The 21,189-nt window shown below is 32.6% G+C and overlaps 1 pseudogene; it reads left to right on the plus strand.

Annotated features, from left to right (window-relative positions):
• Positions 1-6,192: 6,192 nt before the first annotated feature.
• LOC133198903 (uncharacterized) lies at positions 6,193-13,778 on the plus strand (annotated as a pseudogene).
• The last annotated feature ends 7,411 nt before the right edge of the window (positions 13,779-21,189 follow it).

Raw genomic sequence — 21,189 nt, forward strand, 5'->3', positions numbered from 1 at the left:
CCTAATATACTGTTTGAATATGATGAAACTGTCAAACCTGTGTATGAGACTTGAGCAGTGATTTTAAAAAAACTAGAAAAAAAACCATGCTCAAAAGCTGGCCAAATCAGTTTTACTGTAAAATTTACTATGTCCATATAATAATTTAAAAGAAATTTCTTTCATTTTTTATGTAAAGTTCCTGAGGATATAGACTTCATTATTTCTCTTTTTCACACAGACACATAAGGTGTGATGTTCTAAGTAACCACTCAGCCAGACACATAAAGCGAGATGTACTAAGTTAGCACTCAGCCAGACACATAAGGCGAGATGTACTAAGTTAGCACTCAGCCAGACACATAAGGCGAGATGTACTAAGTTAGCACTCAGCCAGACACAGAAGGCGAGATGTTCTAAGTAAGCACTCAGCCAGACACATAAGGCGAGATGTACTAAGTTAGCTCTCAGCCAGACACATAAGGCGAGATGTTCTAAGTTAGCACTCAGCCAGACACATAAGGCGAGATGTACTAAGTTAGCACTCAGCCAGACACATAAGGCGAGATGTTCTAAGTTAGCACTCAGCCAGACACATAAGGCGAGATGTACTAAGTTAGCTCTCAGCCAGACACATAAGGTGAGATGTTCTAAGTTAGCACTCAGCCAGACGCATAAGGCGAGATGTACTAAGTCAGCACTCAGCCAGACACATAAGGCGAGATGTACTAAGTTAGCACTCAGCCAGTAGATGTACTAAGTTAGCACTCAGTTGGTAGCAAATATATGTGAATATGCTGAGATCATGGGGTTTTTTTCTCCGAATCAGTGACACAAACTTGTGTACGTTTACTGTTAATAAAAAAAAAATATTTCATTAGTTTCACATAAAATGTATAGTAAACATAGTAAAAAGGTATCTCAACTTTTGTACACTGTAGCACACAGTAAACCTGGCTTGAACAACTAAGTGACTTAATATTTCAGAGAAGGAGGAAGGGGGGATGGAGGGGGGTTACTTACACATGTAGGAGGCTTGATGATCAGGGGCCCAGTAAAATTTAATGTTTGACCAGTGTCACACTAAACCTTACACTTGCCTACTGCATACTGGTTCACTGACATTTATTTTTTTGACAGGGCTAAACATAAAACTTAAGTTTGTCCAATCGCCCCTGTTCAGCTTATTTTGTAATCAGACAAGTCCATCTCAAGGCCCACTTGTCCAGTAAGGCAAGTCCATCTCAAGACCCACTTGTTCAATCAGACAAGTCCATCTCAAGGCCCATCTGTCCAATCAGACAAGTCCATCTCAAGGCCCACTCGTCCAGTAAGGCAAGTCCATCTCAAGACCCACTTGTTCAATCAGACAAGTCCATCTCAAGGCCCATCTGTCCAGCCAGACAAGTCTATCTCAAGACCCACTTGTCCAATCAGAAAAAAAATCCATTTGGATCAATGTTTTAAGTATGAATTTTCTATTCGCCCAAGCGTTGTCGTAAGAGCTTGCAGTGCAAGTGGTGCTAGCCTTGCTATTATTCAATCCATCGTACACAGTACATGTACTTCTGTAGTGTAATGCTTATTTATGATTGCTAATGCATAACTGTATCCCAGTATTTTTAATGTGTATTTTGTAAAATTCAATATACATTTCTGCACCTTATCTGGAACTCATTCCCCATGCTAAAACAGAAGGTATTTTTCCTCATTTTTCCTTTAAAATTCCCAAACAATGAAAAAAACATCAAAGCAGGGTAGCCTTATTGTTCATAAATCTCCTTCACAGATGCACATAATTGTGAAATAAACTTTTTTTTTCAAATTGAAAGTCAGAGGGAGTCTAATTATACATGCTACAAATATGCACTAGTTTGGTTTTTCCTGAAATGTTTTTTCCCAAATTTCAAGCAAATGTCACCATTTTTTCCCAACTGGAAAGGCCAAGGCCCTTGATATCAATAACTAAAAAAAAACCTAAACAAAATAGGGGCAGATAATTCTAATCTATGCAGGTACTATATTTCTGAATGTCTATATGTTGGATAAATTTGAAGCATGAATGTGAGCTCTATGAGAACATCTCGGCAAAGAGAAAATTTGGACTGTAAACATTGATCCAAGTGAATTTTTTTTCCAACAGTAATCTCTAGTGGTGTTCCAGTCATCGATTATAATCGAAAATCAGTCGATTGCTGGCATAATCCAAGTGCTCGATTACAAAATTTTTATTCTGATTAATCGGGTTATGTTTTTTTTTTACAAGCCTAATAGTTTTTAAGCCAAATATTCGAGCCGCAACTTATCTATTAACTTATTTGTGTATCTTAATGGCACAGACAAACGGACATTGGTATTCACACCCAGGTAACAACGCTCATTCCCGGGTATGGATGTACTTTGGATTCTACAAAATAAATGAAGAACCAGCTGGACCATCACAGAAAGTAGTTATTCCACCATTCTTACCATTTAATAAACTAAACTTACAGACTTTGTAAATGTCCGATTATAACTGATAATTAGTTACTTACAGAAGCCCGATCATTGATTATGAAATTTGTACCAATTCCCATCACTAGTAATCTCTGGACCCATAATGCTCCACACAAATTGCATCTCACCGCAAACTACTTTCTCGCGATAAACTCACCTTGATTTACTTATTTAATGGGTTTAATAAATAAATATCATTTACTTATTAATAATGGTTGTTGCAGACACATCATAGATTAAACATTCTCTGTTAAAAATTTGCAATTTTCGGACTTCATCAGCTGTTCATTATAGAAATGAAACTAACATACGACGTCATGTGATGTCACAGTGTAGACCTTCCAAATGTCTTGTGCGGTCTGAAGAGGTGGATCTTAGTAAAAAGTAAATAGGTATTCAGAACTGCGCTCGCCCTATCAGTCCTACCGTTTACATACTGATAGCAAGTGCAGCAGCTCAATAGACTAATGTGTAAGAACAGAGAAAATTCAAATTAAAGTCTGTATATTTTCTGTGAAACCTTCCAAGAATTCCTTTGATACCAGGATTCCATGTTTTAATGGCGAATAAACAGTCCCGCAATTATGATGTTATCATATATTAAGATTTAGTTCTTGCAGAGAGCTTAAACGAAACAAAAAATAATTGCATCTACTCTAGAATGTCTTCCATTACAAAATTGCAAAGGGCCTATTTAGACTCAATTACAGAAATGCAACTTAAATACAACGTCATGTGACATCACAGTCTAGCCTGTCTCATGCAGTTTGAAGTTTGAAGAGGTGGATCAAAGTTTAAAGTGTAAGTTATTTAAAGCTTTTATCACGGTACATGTATATAACTGCGCTGTCCCAATGATGACACCGTAAAACATATCATGGAATTGGATTATTTTTCTGGATGAAAGGTATATATAGAAGCTCAAAAAGGTTTTATTAGAAATTATTTGACGGTTATTTTCATTGCAAAATAATTAACATTCTACAAATTCGCATCTGAGTGGATTGCTCCGCTTTGCTTCACTGCAACTATTCTAACACATCATGAAATGTATGGGACTGTCCCGAGTAATTCTGACAACATGACTGGGCGAAACCCTGAAAAAAGACACTGCGTTCGGTACTCATTCAAGCTATTCAGTTGACTGGATAATAAACTTGATAACAAACCCGAACCTAAATTCCACCAACAATTTCTAACCTATTTTACCTTTATCATCTACATTTTTCGATTTCCGTGTTGACCGTGTTGATTTTTCGCTTAAATCTCAAACGGGATATGAAGGCTGCAAGAAAAAAGGTAGAGTGAAAACGTAAAAATTTCCGGATTCGCACACAGCTCACAGTGGAGTAAAATATACACATGCGACAACAATGCTGCTGCACATACTTACAACTAAACCAACACAAGTTTTTGTTACTTTCATTGTTGGTAGGTGATATTAAAGAAATATCCCAGCATTCAAAGAACAAGGACATGCACTTGGGGTATGAACCATCCCCCCTTTTCCCTTCACCACTTGTTCACAGTTTTCCTCACTTTTTAAATCTGGGATCGACACCCTTTTTCCGATGTGAGAATTCTACTTTGCATTATACATGTTATTCCAGTTTGTATTAAATGTTATTGATAATCTAACTTTTTAGTATCTTTGAGATTTTTTTAAATATCTTGTTTACAACTGATACAACGAGACAAATTAAAAACATCTCAGAATAGTTGTAAACCTTTTCGATGACATGTAGTGCATAGTAGAATAAACGAAGGGGGAAAAGTGTGTCAATCCCAGATTTTAAAAGAAAAAATGAAGGAGGGGGAGGGGGTTAGATACCCCAAAGAGCCTGTGAAACCAAACCCCCTTTCATAGTGCCGACTTATACTGTCTATAAAATCATAAAAACAAACAAACAAACAAAGACTCAAATATTTAATTCATTTACAACTTTACATCGATTTTTAAAAGTTTTTAATGAGAAGCTTAGAGAATTCATTCTCTCTTTTGTTTGTTTTGTTTCTTTATTTCTGTTTATTAATCAATTTATTTATTTATCTATTTATTGGGGTTGGGGCAAATTCCTTTTACTGACATGTTAAAATCTATGTTTGTTGAATGTAGAAAAATGACAGACTTTCGAAATAAATATGTTTTCATTTTTTTCTTTCTTGTGAAAACATAAATATTCATTCATACAAAATGATAAAAATGAACTTATTTGTTACATGTAAATATTTTCCCGTAACTAATCTACATACATGTAAATGTATGCAATTATTTCTTATCACTGTCATTTCTGGGAGATTTTTTTAAATAATCTGTAATAAAATTAGAAGTATTGTCATATTATAAAGTTTTTTCGATAAAATCAAATTTGTACGAAAGGATATTAATATCTATTCAGTGTTTTAGAGTACAATGCACTCTGCAATAATCAATTGCAATAAACTGCTTTATTTCTATCTAAATCTTAATTATCTTTAATATTTTCGATATTTATTTAATTCTTATTGGTATTTTATCTGCATTATTAATTCCACGGAATATTTTTTTAAGCAAACTCTAATATACGTATGTCCTTTATTTATTTTGAAAGTGAAATTGAAAATAAATTCCTTACGGTGAATTTCGACTTCAGCTTTAAAAGAATGATAAACGACACACACACATGGTCTAATGTTCAGACTGGACCTCAGGAACAAGAAGCAGCCGTATACACTAAGTCAAATTTCAGTCATAAATGAAATCATGAAAAATGTAATCCGACACCTGAAAATTGAAATTAAAAACAAGGCAGAGTAACAAGTTTGAATTATAATTCCAATTTTATATATTTTTATGATAAAACTTTAATATAGTGTACAAGTTCTGGCTTAAATTTAAGACTGTTTCATGATCCTGGAGCAAGTAGTGGGGGGGGGGGGGGGGGCTTTTTGTGAGGACTTTCGCCGAGAAACTTATCATGGAAATTCTCAAACATTGGCTAGCTTTATGTTTTACAGTGCCAACTAGCTCTCAGCTAGTTATTGTACCGAAAATATTTCTTGCCGAAAATGTTGTTACATATACCACCATCACTATCCCGCAGTTCAGGAATTGGAGTTTGTGAAACTTCCATTTTTATTCTTCTCTTTATAACAGATTTTCTTCTCAGACCTGTTTTTTTTTTTAAATTTTACATGTAAATTATTTTTATGCCCCCCCCCTTCCCACTTTGAAAAAAAACTTTAAGTTCGTTACAGTTAGTTTTAAATTCTAGGATTTCTAAAATTTCAATGTAAACACGTATAAAACTACAATGTCCTAATTAACCCTGACCTTCTCTCAACTACCAATGAAACGGAAAAAAACGAAATTTGGATTCAACCCCTGCTAGCATTAAACACATCTACTACATCACAAAGGTACAATTTACCCCGCACACCCCCAAATCAGAAAGGCAAAAAAAAAAAAAAAAAAACAAGCAAGTAAGCAAACAAACAAACAAACAAAAAACACAGTTGAATTGGCGATGTATCAATAAAAAAAAAACACGGCTCCTTTATATATTTTTGTAGAAAAACTCGGTCAAGCACTCGACTCTCTAACTCCGGTGGTGCTTGTCTTTTTCCGGTAATTAACACAGAGTCTGGGATCATTAAACAAACCTCCTTAACTATAGAACACCGACCTTAAATGACCCCACGACGCCCTCCACAAACAAAGAAGATCCTTTTTATTCAAAATCTCAGACAAAAGCATGTTTCTTAAACTCTTTGTCGTTGTCGTCTTGGTAATCAACAGTTGTCATGGAGAAGGTGAATGTGAGGAAGTGATGGTTCCGATGTGTCGGGGTTTAGTTGGGTACACTCACACCAGACTCCCGAACAGCTTCGGCCATACTACACAGGAACAAGTTTACAGGTAAGTGTATAGTGCAGTGATTGACATGTATAGTGTGAACTCTACTATAAATTGAATACTTTTTATTTTAATTACTTCAAGGATTTCTCATTCTGAGCAAGATGTAGGAACGGAAGAGGGTGCCCCCACCCCACCCCCAATGAATAAATTAGAAAGCAGCGCAAATTTACGGTTGTGTTCCCTCAATCCTCAACAATAACTTCTGACTTTTTGGCTTGTCAACACTGTTTTATACACTACTAATTAATGAGGATATGTTTCTGCGAGTTCGGAATTGACAACACTGGTTTATACACTACTGATTAACGAGGAAGTTTGACTGCGGGTTCGGAATTGACAACACTGATTTATACACTGCTAATTAACGGGGATAGGTAGTTTATAGGTGTAGTGTTTATAGGTGTAGTGTTTATATAAACTCTACACCTATAAACACTACACCTATAAACACTACACATATACACACTATACATATAAACACTACATATATGAATACTAAACCTATAAACACTACACCTATGAACACTACATCTATAAACTTTATACCTATAAACACTACATATATAAACACTGCACTTATAAAAACATACACCTATAAACACTTCTCCAATAAACACTTCACCTACAAACACTTCACCTATAAACACTTCACCTATAAACACTTCACCTATAAACACTTCACCTATAAACACTGCACCTATAAACACTACACCTATAAACAATACACCTATAAACACTTCACCTATAAACACTTCACCTACAAACACTTTATATAAACACTTCACCTTTAAACACTACACCTATAAACACTTCACCTATGAACACTACACCTATAAACACTACACCTATAAACACTTCACCTATAAACACTTCACCTATAAATACTTCACCTATAAATACTTCACCTATAAACACTACACCTATAAACACTTCTCCTATAAACACTTCACCTATAAACACTACACCTATAAACACTTCTCCTATAAACACTTTATCTATAAATACTTCCTCTATAAACACTTCACCTATAAACAATACACCTATAAACACTACACCTATAAACACTTCTCTTATAAACACTTCACCTATAAACACTTCACCTATAAATACCACACCTATAAATACCACACCTATAAACACATCACCTATAAACACTTCACCTATAAACACTACACCTATAAACACTTCTCCTATAAACACTTCACCTATAAATACTTCACCTATAAACAATACACCTATAAACACTACACCTATAAACACTTCTCCTATAAACACTTTACCTATAAATACTTCACCTATAAATAATTCACCTATAAACACTTTACCTATAAATACTTCACCTGTAAATACTTCACCTATAAACACTACACCTATAAACACTTTACCTATAAACACTTCACCTATAAATACTTCTCCTATAAACACTTCACCTATGAACACTACACCTATAAACACTACACCTATAAACATTTCTCCTATAAACACTTCACCTATAAATACTTCACCTATAAATACTTCACCTATAAACACTACACCTATAAACACTTTACCTATAAACACTTTTCCTATAAACACTTCACCTATAAATACTTCACCTATAAATATTTCACCTATAAATACTTCACCTATAAACACTACACCTATAAACACTTTACCTATAAATACCACACCTATAAATACTTCACCTATAAACACTTCACCTATAAATACTTCACCTATAAACACTTCACCTATAAACACTTTACCTATAAATACTTCACCTATAAACACTTCACCTATAAACACTTCACCTATAAACACATCACCTATAAATACTTCACCTATAAGCACTTCACCTATAAACACTTCACCTATAAACACATCACCTATAAATACTTCACCTATAAACACTTCACCTATAAACACTTCACCTATAAACACTTCACCTATAAACACATCACCTATAAATACTTCACCTATAAACACTTCATCTATAAACACTTCACCTATAAACACTTCACCTATAAACACTACACCTATAAACACATCACCTATAAACACTTCACCTATAAACACTACACCTATAAACACTTTACCTATAAACACTTCTCCTATAAACACTTCACCTATAAACACTTCACCTATAAACACTACACCTATAAACACTTCACCTATAAACACTTCACCTATAAACACTTCACCTATAAACACATCACCTATAAATACTTCACCTATAAACACTTCACCTATAAACAATTCACCTATAAACATCCACCTATAAACACTACACCTATAAACACTACACCTATAAACACTTCACCTATAAACACTTCACCTATAAACACCTAACCTATAAACACTTCACCTATAAACACTTCACCTATAAACACTACACCTATAAAAACTACACCTATAAGTACTACATCTGGACTTTTTTCAATCTATATACAAATGAAATAAACAATACAAAAAACTGTTCTAATATCTCCAATAAAAAATACTGTAGACGCCACGAAATATCTATGTAAAATCTATGAATATATACAAGTTACCCTGATAAGGCACTTACAGTTTACAATAGAGATCATTATTATAACTCTAGTATTATATCTCTATATAAAATGAATGCCACAAAACTTTCTATTTCCCTGAAAATGCACTACTCTCGCAACTAAGAACTTCTCCCTGTAACATAAGAGCGACTCACAGTAACACAATTAGCAATATTCTTTCCAATAAGGATGTTAAAAAAGTTGAAGACAATTGTCTGTGAAGTCACTGTAAAAATTGTGTTTTGGAAATAAACACTTCTATTACATGTTTAGATTTAAACGTTTATAGTACTGTGTTTAACAACTAAACACTCATATGTCTTTTATAAAAGGAGGGATTTTTGTCTGGTTTCTGACTAGATGAAATATTCAAAGTATATTTGCTTATATGTTTTATATATTTAGATGTAAGAGATTTAAAAGATCATATTTTTCTTTCCTCATCACAATTGTACAACTTTAAATAGAAATGGTAAGCTGTGTTTGAAATCTAGTAGGGACTATATTTTAGGCGGAATGGCGGCGTATGAAAATATCTTCTTTTCTGCCTCTCAAAATAATGATAGAACAATGATTTTGGTTATAATTTTTACACAATCAAAGACTTGGGGAAAATTTTTAAATGTAAGTTAAATTAATAATAAGGGACTAAAGTTTTAAAATATATCAGATAAATATGATTTTCCAAACAAACTGCAATTATGTTAGCTTTTAAAAGCTTCCAATCCAAGTTCAGATTTGAGCCAAAATCCGTAAAAAGTGTTTTTTTCTCTCTTAGTAAACGGTCAAAACTTTTTGTTTTTATATCATTTTGTATCTTTATGTGATAACTTTAACATATGTGAAAATAAAAAAAAAATATAGGAGGCATATAAAAATAACTAAAATAACTTAAAATTTTAAGAAAAATAGAGAAAATTCGGATAAGCCAAAATCCATTTTAGTTAAATTATTTATGTCAATTTGGTAATATCATCTTATAGACTGTATATGGTAATATCTCTTTATGCAAAAAGAAAAACATTTAATTTATTGAAATAGAAGTAGGCATCGCATGATTGGCAACAGTAATTTTTTATTCTTAATGTCCAGGGAAAAGGTACTGACCTTGCCTCTAATATAAAACGGTCAAATTTAATCTAACCGATACCATCACTTAGGATATTGTCTTCTTGATTCTGTGAAAATTTCATTGATTTTTAAATATAAGAAATGTGTTCTTATAAGAAGAATCCCTCCTTAACATGTAAACGCGTTTAGAAATTAAACACGTTTTATTGTAAAGTGCAGAGTTATCTTCCCGGAAATGACACATATATTTGAACAAGCTAAGGTGATGTATCAAAGAAAGTTATGACAACCCAATTCAAGGGATAACCATGAAGAAATAGTGAAAGGGCATCTTATTACTGCAATACATTAAAGGTTTGTTTTCTTTTTCCTTGCATTAATTAACCACGATGAGCAACGTAAATAAAGTTGACTTGGGATATCTTGAACTCCTTCAAAGACTTGCAGGAGAGGAAATAATATTAAATGTCATTAAAAACATCTATACTTACACATGTATATCAGTATAGTTTCACTAAATCTTGAACAATTTTGTTTTTCTAAGTAATGTAAAATAGTGAAAGTGTACTTTTACTACAGATCTGGCTTTCTTTCCTACAAGTACTGTAGTCCAGATTGAACTCAGAATACACGTATCAGAGTATCTGGTGTCATCTTCAAGTGCAATTTGTTGTACCATATTCAACACTTTGAATTTTCATTTTGTGAAGACTACTGAGATAATTCGACGGTGTTTACAATTATCCTCGTGCATTCGAAATGGATTACTTTCTGGCAGTTATTGATGGGATATATAGACTATAATATGTGGTGCTTTGGGACTTGCTATAAGCTAATAAGATTTGATAATTTTGTGACTGACATGAAGAAGACTCAGCAGCCGATTCAAATTATAAATAATTATAATAAATTTAGATATAAATGTACATTTTGTATTTTAATTTTAAAAATTCTTTAATAAAGCCTTTTAGAAATATTCAAAAAAGTTTTGATATTAAATTGTCAGCTTAGTATTTTTTTCTTAATAATTTTGAAGATTAAAAGTTTGTTATCTATGTGTATAAATGTGTCATTCTGATTGATTTGTTGAATTGTTGAGACTAATCAAATCTATTCAGTTCTATCTCCTTTATTATTTGTGTAAATTAAGTTCATCGCACGGTGTCCATTTTATTGCATAATTAATTACATATCCAAACGTTCAGTGGCTTTATGGAAAATAATTAGTATCGGTTACATATTTTGAAAATTTTGACAATTATGCGCATTGAAAATCATATACGTTTTGAGCTAAATTTACGAGAGTGGTTTGTTTTTCTGCAGGTACAAATTATACTTATGATGTGTTTAGATATTAAACACTTCTGCTGTTATGTGTTTAGAATTTAAACACTTGTGTTTTTGTGTTTAGATATGTTAAATTTCTAAGCACACAAGTGGTTGAATTCTAAACACTTTCTAATACATGTCTAGAAATATTACATATTTAGGAATTAAACATATAAAAAAAGGAGGTAACAACAAAGTGTTTCGAAAAGTGTTTGAATCGTAAACACATGTTTTACAGCGGTATCCAGGGGACTTCATAAAAATGTTTCAGTGATTTTTTTTTTTTTTACTGAAACTGAAAGTAAACTTGAGAGCGATGGCGAATTTGAAAGTTTGCGTTTGCTTTTAAAGGTTTGGCTGGATTTGGTAAAAAGAAAATTTATTGCATGATAAAGGGAGATATGAAGATTTATTCACCCAAGAAAAATAATAATTCCCCAGGGCGTTCCCCTCGAGAAATATTCATATTTTTCTTTGGGAAATAGATCTTAATATCTCACTCACAATCATGCAATAAATGTGCAGTGTAAACACAAGGTACAGGGCAGTGAAGTACAATTCTTTACTTACTTCAATCACTAATATTTACATTCAACAAGTATTTTTACTTAGAAAGTGTAAGGAAAGCTAAGGCATTCAAAACACCATAACACGGACAAGGGGTCAAAGGGTTAAAGTATGCGTTTTATTTTGACGTCACAAACGTTGAACGCCGTGTAAGTGCAACGTCATAGACGAAAATCAAAATTCACGCTAACATTGAACAGAAGCTGTTGCAACGGCTCTTCCGTTAATTACAACTTACCCGAAGGATAATACGGGGATTTTGAAATATAAATCACATTTGCAGTCAAGGCAAGGAGTTAAAAAATGTAAATATAAGCATTAAATCATTATTTTTTGAAAGATATAGTCTCATAACTGCAACGGTGGGTGCAAACAAATTTTCATAACGCGCTAACTGCAACGGTGTGTTCAAAGAAATTGAATAACGCTCGTTAGCGCGTTATGAAAATTTGTTTGCACCAACCGTTGCAGTTAATAATGATTCAATGCTTAATAGGCACAGTAAGGTACAAAGATACAGCAACAAGTATAGTTGCACTAATACTGACACAAATTAGCGCCAAAACTGGTAAGCTTACCACTAATATTTTTTTTCAGATTTGCAAAAAAAAAATTCAAACGAAATCAAAGTACATTTAAGATTGTAAACAATCAAAACGAAAAATAAACGACCCTATCACATGATTATAAGATCTTCCTCTCTTTTTGTCCTGGAATATTACTACTTTGCCTTTTGTTTTTATCTCATTAGCATGTCTTTATCAAAAGAACATATTGAATTTGTCGATGATAATTATAAAGTTTTAAGACAATAAGGAATTTTAATTATTCGCTTGTATGTAATTTTATTGCGCAATTCAAAGCTCTGTCTTGTCATTATTATTAAAGGAATGTTTCAGTACTTATTGTTCTACAGTAATTATAATAACTGTAATTCCTATCATTATCATTTTAGAGCAATTGAGAGATATTGGCCATTTATGGACAACAACTGTCATAAGAACTTCCGGTTGACAGTTTGTGGTACATTTCTGCCGAAATGCATGCCGGGAAGTGACACAACAGAACTTCCGTGCCGAGAGACCTGCTTCAGCGCGAAGAGAGGCTGCAGGAAAAAGCTCAAGCAAGGTAGATCTAAATGGCCGAACAAACAGCTGAAATGTAGCCGGTTCCGCCGGAAGAGGCTTGGATCATGTCTTAGGCCTGTTCGTAACCGGCTGGCACCGAGACCACTCCGATATGCCTACTGCGAGCAAAACACTTTCAGTGCATGCGCAAACATATCTCTTAAATACGGACATTACCTAATATGTTTCTTCAAAGTGACGAAAGACTTATTGAAATAGAAATGAACCAGTACAGACCACTTTTACAAACTCAATGCCATGACAACCTTCCGTTCTTGTTGTGTGGGACTTTCGCGCCATTTTGTCAAAATGATCAACAGCCTTTCGTGCAGCCTTGTCGTGAAACATGCGAAGAAGTGAAGACGGCTTGTGAAGAGGTGTTCCGTCGGTTGTACGGCGGTCTGCCTTGGCCAGCCAAACTACAATGTCATCGATACCCCTCGGGAGCGTCCCAGAGTCTGTGCGCTGCACCAAATGATGCGGAATCCCTCCTACAGAATTAGTTATAGCGAAAACATGGAATGGAACGTAAATATGCATCTTGACACAAATATAATGAAATAGTACCAGGTTCCATGTAAACTTTACATGATATGCGATCGCACAGTCGTAGAGAAACATAGACACATTCAAAGCCTAATAAAGGTATATTACTCGTTCAAGAGTAAACAATTACCTTGTGTAAATATTAATTTTGTAGATGCATTGAATTTTATTCCGAAATGTTGAATTCATTTCATTGCATACAGTTTACTGCACATCAATATATGGAAATCATTGCATCTGTTAAGTTTTTGAAATAAAAATGTAAAAATGTATTTCTATTATGATTTGTAGTTGTATGATTTTTATGCCCCCTTTTTCAGAGATGCAGGTAAATAGTTTAGGTCTGTGCATCTGTCTGTATATCTGTTTGTCCTTTAACTTAAATCATGACCATAATATTTAAACGTCTGGTGCTAAAGCTTTCATATTTCACATGGTTATTCCTTGCGAAAAGACTTTTCTTTTCGTACCACTTTTTTTGATATCATGACCACGACTTTTGAGTCTAACTATTATAGAAAAGAAGCCCAACTTTAACCCTGCCCATAATATCTGAACGGTTGGAGCTAAGAGCTTTCATATTTCAAATGTGTATTACATCTGATGTCAAATGTGTATTACATCTGATGTCAAATGTGTATTACTTTGTATTACTAAATGTGTATTACTTCTGATGTCAAATGTGTATTACATCTGATGTCAAATGTGTATTACATCTGATGTCAAATGTGTATTACATCTGATGTCAAATGTGTATTACTTCTGATATTAAATGTGTATTACATCTGATGTCAAATGTGTATTACTTCTGATGTCAAATGTGTATTACATCTGATGTCAAATGTGTATTACATCTGATGTCAAATGTGTATTACATCTGATGTCAAATGTGTATTACTTCTGATGTCAAATGTGTATTACTTCTGATGTCAAATGTGTATTACATCTGATGTCAAATGTGTATTACATCGGATGTCAAATGTGTATTACATCTGATGTCAAATGTGTATTACATCTGATGTCAAATGTGTATTACATCTGATGTCAAATGTGTATTACATCTGATGTCAAATGTGTATTACATCTGATGTCAAATGTGTATCACATCTGATGTCAAATGTGTATTACATCTGATGTCAAATGTGTATCACATCTGATGTCAAATGTGTATTACATCTGATGTCAAATGTGTATTACATCTGATGTCAAATGTGTATTACATCTGATGTCAAATGTGTATTACATCTGATGTCAAATGTGTATTACATCTGATGTCAAATGTGTATCACATCTGATGTCAAATGTGTATTACATCTAATGTCAAATGTGTATTACATCTGATGTCAAATGTGTATTACATCTGATGTCAAATGTGTATTACATCTGATGTCAAATGTGTATTACATCTGATGTCAAATGTGTATTACATCTGATGTCAAATGTGTATTACATCTGATGTCAAATGTGTATTACTTCTGATGTCAAATGTGAAGACAACGAACAGGGATCATTCTTAAAAGTCCTTTTAAACAATACAAATTATAAGGTGGAACCAGGTGCCATGGAGGAGTAAGCATCCCCTGCTGACCAATCACACCCGCCGTGCGCTCTTTTCATTCTCGTGTAAGCAGAAGAATCCGCAGTTAATTCCGTATAAATATTTTGGCCTAACAATTTGTATGAAAGACATCAGTTAATATTCGACCGACGATAGATTGTATTTACAAAAAAGGTCATTGAATCGACAATAAAATTTGTGAATTGTTGACTTTTAACGAGATTGTTGATATTCTTGTATCAGCAACTTAATTTGTCAAAAGCCTGCCTCGTTTTAGAAAATGTTCCTGCGTAGAACATGCTCTTGCGTATCGAATAAACTGGATGATCTTGTCAGCAAATACAATCTTTAATTAAGTTGAATGCTGACTAACGTTCTTATACTAATTGTTAGGTCATTATTTAAACAATGAATTGTCTACGGATTTTTCCAATTTCCCGATTATTACTATGAGTACACGCCGGGTATGACCGTTCGAAAAGGGATGCTCACTCCTCCATGACACCTGATCCCACTTCTTTTTTTGGAGGTCCGTGTTTGCTGCTTCTGATTTGTATTGTTTGTATGGACTTTTGAGCTTGAATACTGTTCGTTATCTCTGTAATTAATTTATGAAAATATGACGCCAGTTAAAAGATCGGGGTTTCCTAAATATCGGCCCTTTTAAAATAAGCGATTTAAGGTCCTCATTATTAACTATATTTACGTGTCCAGCAAGACTATAGTTGGAGGATGGAGAACAACATGAGTATTTTGTTTCACATGTTCGATATTTAGACCCTATAGAGTTTTCTTGTAATTAAAAAATTTGGAAGCAATAGTCGATGTATATTTGTAAGAAATGCAAGCTGTTGACTTCAACTTGAAATATGGTGGAATACAAGAGTGGACCTTTTGTGATTCAGAATATTACTTGCATCGATTCCTTTGTTGGCATATAGAAGTTTAAGGAAAAAACGGGTTGTTTAAACAGCATTTTCTTCCACAAAACGTGGCGCTTTAAAAAGTGTATGATTTGCAGCTTCCATAATCACAGATCCGAGCTTGTTTTCTGGTGTAGAGGATCCAAATATGGACTTCCCTTGACTTTTTCAAATAGAATATTTAAAGGTTTCAAAAGGACAAAGTAAAGTTTGGTGCGAATGTGATGAAGACATGATTGTTTACATAAGATAGTATTGAATCAAAGGAGACATCGTTTATTATAGGTTTATTGTTAAACTGATGTACACGAATACGCTTAAGTCTCTTTGTACTGTTAAAAAGTCCCATCACATTTTCATTGCTAAATTATGGATATTTCAATTTAGTGTGAATTTTTTTTTCAATTTTTCATGCTGACGAATGCAGCTGAAGATCGTACATTTATACAATGTACAATGCGTGATTGTGTTTACTGAAATTAAGGAAGTAAGCACCAAAGCTTTACAAATTAAAATCAGAAAATACCGAAATGCAAAAAAGTAAAGGATTTTTTCAGTATAATAATATGCAAAATCTGACATAAAATGTATTTAATTAAGTTTGACATAAAGTGTACTTTACAAAGAGAAATATTGATACCAAGAAGTACACGTGTACCACTAGAATATCACGTGTAACTTTGTGTAGTTGAAGCATGTTCTTTCAATATAACATTAGAAACTGCTGATCAAACAACTAGAACTAAAATCCGCAGATCACGCCGAGATCCTTGATGTTTTGTTTTTCGTCTTTCACCTTTTAATTTTTAGTAATTATATATACTCCATGTCTTTAATTTTTATATTAATCAAAATAGTACATGAAAAAAGTTTATAATTCGTGAGAATATCTTTTCACTTTCCTGTCAATTTATTTCATTTTATTATTGATACAAATATCATATAATGTCATGATTATAGAAAAAAGGATTAGCACTGACACATCTGGGCACTTGTATAAATTGACAAAGATCTATAAAAGCCTCTGTACATGTATTTATATAAATAACACGATATACAGATGGTATGAACTACCCAATAAAAGTCCTTAAAAGCTTACGCCAGGTTCAATTAGGTCCCTATATTATATTTGTCACAAAAACGCAATATACATGAAAAATAACTGGGATTCAGATAGAGTTTGAAAATGACACGAATTTCAAAGATCTACTTAATGTACATTTTTATACAAAAATATTTAATACCATTATTTTTTTCCAGGGGTTGCATGCTTTAGATTAAGGTCTCCATAGAAGATTAAGATGACTGAGGAAACTGACGGGGCTCCAATTTCAGTTGTCGATCTCATATTAAACTTGCTGACACAGAAATGTACTATATCTATAAGAATTTCAGTTAACCGTATGCACTTTTCTTTTGTTTGATTTCAACAGTTTATGAAGTTTAGAACTTTATGGTAACAGACATACTTGTGACATGAAATTATCATTACACCAAATAATTTTAGGGGAAAAAATTTTAAAAAAAAGCGGGGAGAGATAATCTTATAATATACTCATCACTTACACATGAACAGAATTCTTAAAATACAAAAAGAAACTTACTGTGAAGCCGAATTCTAATGAGGCAAAAAACTTACAGGGGAAGCGAATTTTCATCATAGAGTCTTTATGTCTCTTTTTAGCAATAACTTAAAGTATTAGAAATTTTTATTATAAGACAACAGCATTTAGAAGAAATCAAGATTCTCAATATGCTTGATACGAGTAAATAAAACAAACATTCTGAGAGTATTCTTCAGCAAAACTAGTCCCCTACCGACAAGTGTAATCTGGTTCCCAATAAAAATTGAAAATACCATAACTTTGTCAAAAACTCATTGAAGCGGAACAAAATGCAAAAAACATGACCTATAACTCATCAAGGTAAACTCACATACCAAAAATAGGCTCAATAGCTGCAAGCGTTTAATGTAATGCTTTATGTGTAAATAATACATTATTTGATTACAAAATATGTTTACTTCTTCTAAACACTTTAAGATGCATCTGTGCTGTGAACTATATTTTCATATTTAGATTTGTCAAATTCCCGTCAAGTTTTGCCCTGCAAGGTATTTGTATGCTGAAATCGTGTGCATTAAAATTATAAATAAGATTTCTTTTGGAAAACAGTGGAAAAGGAAAATTCGATATAAATGAAGATTGATGATGAATCTTATTTGGACTTTCATTTTAGGACTGGAAATTAAATTTCACTTTAATTAAATTTTTTTTTCATTTTACGATAATAAAATTTACTAGTTTACTAAGATTCTGTCTACAGTAGATCAGCCAGGGCAGTTGCTGAGTCTATACAGATAACGTAATTTGCAACAGGAAAAAATTACATAATATTGACAGTTTTTAAATTGAAAAAAATACTTTAAATACCATAATAATGATTATTACTCTCCAAATTATTAGTATAATTTTTTTAACTAACAAGTGTTTGGTGGCAGGGTCTCCATGGAAGCTCCCGCCCTCCTTCTTAGCCACTTACATGTAGGTAGTCCCGAATTGTACTCTGGCCCCAAGACCATAATCTGAGAACAGACTTAAGTCAAAATTTCAAATCCAAATAACTTTGGAAATAATTTTGATAACAGAACAAAATTTTTATCATATGTTTATACTGGAATATTATACTAACCTGCAAAATTTTAAGTATGTATGTTAAATAAAACTCAAAATATTCAAAATCAAAATTTTGACTTAAGTCTGTTCTCAGTTTATGGTCTCAAGGCCTGGACGTACACTCAGCACTCAGCTCTTTTTATTAAGTCTTTCCCTTAAGGTTCACTGACCCTCTGATAAGAGAGATAACTCCTCCCACTGGTATAAATGACTTTTATTTCTTTATGAAATCGTCAAGATTAAATCAGATTTCTGTCACATTTTGCTCCGCATGGTACGCTGTACTTCTTTTTGCGTTTCACTTATATAAATAAGTATAAATAAATAAGAGTTCTTTGGTAAAATAGTTATTGTTCAGCAAAGTTTTTATATAAGTGAACGGGGGAATGTTGAACTTCAAAATTCTTTTTTAATTGTATGAAAGAAAAACACATGATTAAAATAGGATTATCCCGAGGTATTTATTTTCTATTTATCGTATATGGTAACACTGTAGAGGGAATCTCCTATTCATTATAATAGATTAAGAGGGCTGGGTGGTTGTGGCCATTTTCAGACTTTATTGATCTCCTTTAGAAGAAGAGCTCCATATAAAGATATACAAAAATGAGCAAATTTTAAAACTAAAATGTATGAAAATTTTGTTTGCCAAATGATAGTTAACAGCTTAAGATATCATATCTAAAATATTACGTTATATCTGATGGTTAATTTGTTGACCCCAGCCTCCTTAACGAATCCTCAACAAAATGCTGCTACATCATCACTGAACAAACACGGCGGTGTTTTACAAATATCTTCATTATTTGTAAATTTTGAACTACGTATTATCTTCTGATGTAAAAAAAAAAATCATTATTAATATTACAGACTACTCTTTTCATAACATGCTTTGTTAATATGACAACCATCCTTATTCTTTTTTGTGTAAGAAAAAACACATCACGAAAATTTACAGGGCCGTCATAATGCTGGTGTCATGCCGTGAAGACATACCTTATATACTCGCCTATAAGTCGATTTTTTGGGAGATAAATTTTGGTCCAAAACTTTATGTCCGACTTATAGGGGAGTCATAAGAAGATTAGTATTTTTTTTGGACAGCGAAATATAGCATTCTATGAACATTTCCAAGGATTTTCGTTGAACAAAGTCTGGATATATTATATCATTTATGTATTCTAAGATTATACATAAAGTACAAGTATTTACATATTTTGATAACTTTTTTATCTTAAGTGTGCATTTAGTATTTTTCCTAATAGTTTAAAATTAAATATCGGCGTCATTTCTAAAAATATTAATCGAAACCATTAAAACATTAGAGCATTCATTCGAAATTGTCAACTGATTCTGGCAAATAGAAATTTTTTTCCAAAATAACCTCAAAAAATACAACCGACTTATAGGCGAGTTATACAATGGTTCATGCTTTACTTGGCTACAGAGTATTTCAGAGACTTTAATTAGAGGAAATATTGTTAAAGGAAATTAGAGGAAAACTTGCCGCTGTAATATTGAAGTTATTTAAGAAAATGTTTGTTATGTAAAATTCTATAGCTTAACGATTATACAGTATATAAAATACATTTATAAAACTGTCAATTTATTTTATTCATCGATTTACAATATTCACTGACAAAGACACAATTTTTTAATAACCCTCTTATATTAACAATTTAGAAGCAAAGAATATATTTTTGTTATCTATGTCTATCAGATGTGACAAAGTATTAATGGTATGAGAGAGAACTCTGAATAATTACTTATGCACAAATATCTACACATTTAAGCTTTTAAAATAATCTTTCGTCCTTAGGAACAAACTTAAATTGCAGTTAAATAACGGTAGGTAAATTATCTATGCTTGAAGTATTTCTATTTTTTTTTTTCAATGGAACCAATTATTTTAACATTTAAAAATGGTCAATCCCACGATTAAGTTTAAGCAGTATCTTGAAACATTTTCAGTCTCTTACCGGTGAAACCGGAGGGGACTTTAAGTTTCCTCCCTGTCTGTCCTTTTAGCTGTCCCTTTGTCTGTCTGCCTGTCCGTCTGTCTGTCCCTCTGTCTGTCTGTCAGTCTGTCCCACTTGCTTTCCGCTCCTTTTTTTTCTAAACGCCTGCAGTTATTGAGCCGATCTTTGGTATGTGAGTTTACTTTGATGAGTTAAAGATCATGTTTTTTTTGCATTTTGTTCCGCTTCAATGAATTTTTGACAAAGTTATGGTATTTTCAATTTTTAATGGGAACCAGATTACACTTGCCGGTAAGGAACTAGTATTGCTAATACAACACTCTCAGAATGTTTGTTTTATTAAATTAGTATCAAGTATATTAAGAAATCTTTTTTCTTTTTTTTGGAAGGTTGTTGTCTTATAATAAACATTTCTAATAAATTAAGTTATTGAAATCTGTTTTTTAAATAACAAAACGAGACAATGTCATTCTAAAATATATATAAATATTGTCAAAATATTATCAAAGA

This window comes from Saccostrea echinata, unplaced genomic scaffold (assembly GCF_033153115.1).
Source record: "Saccostrea echinata isolate AGI-Se365-2 ecotype Australia unplaced genomic scaffold, CSIRO_AGI_Sech_v1 ptg000033l, whole genome shotgun sequence".
Classification (NCBI taxonomy): Eukaryota; Metazoa; Mollusca; class Bivalvia; order Ostreida; family Ostreidae; genus Saccostrea; species Saccostrea echinata.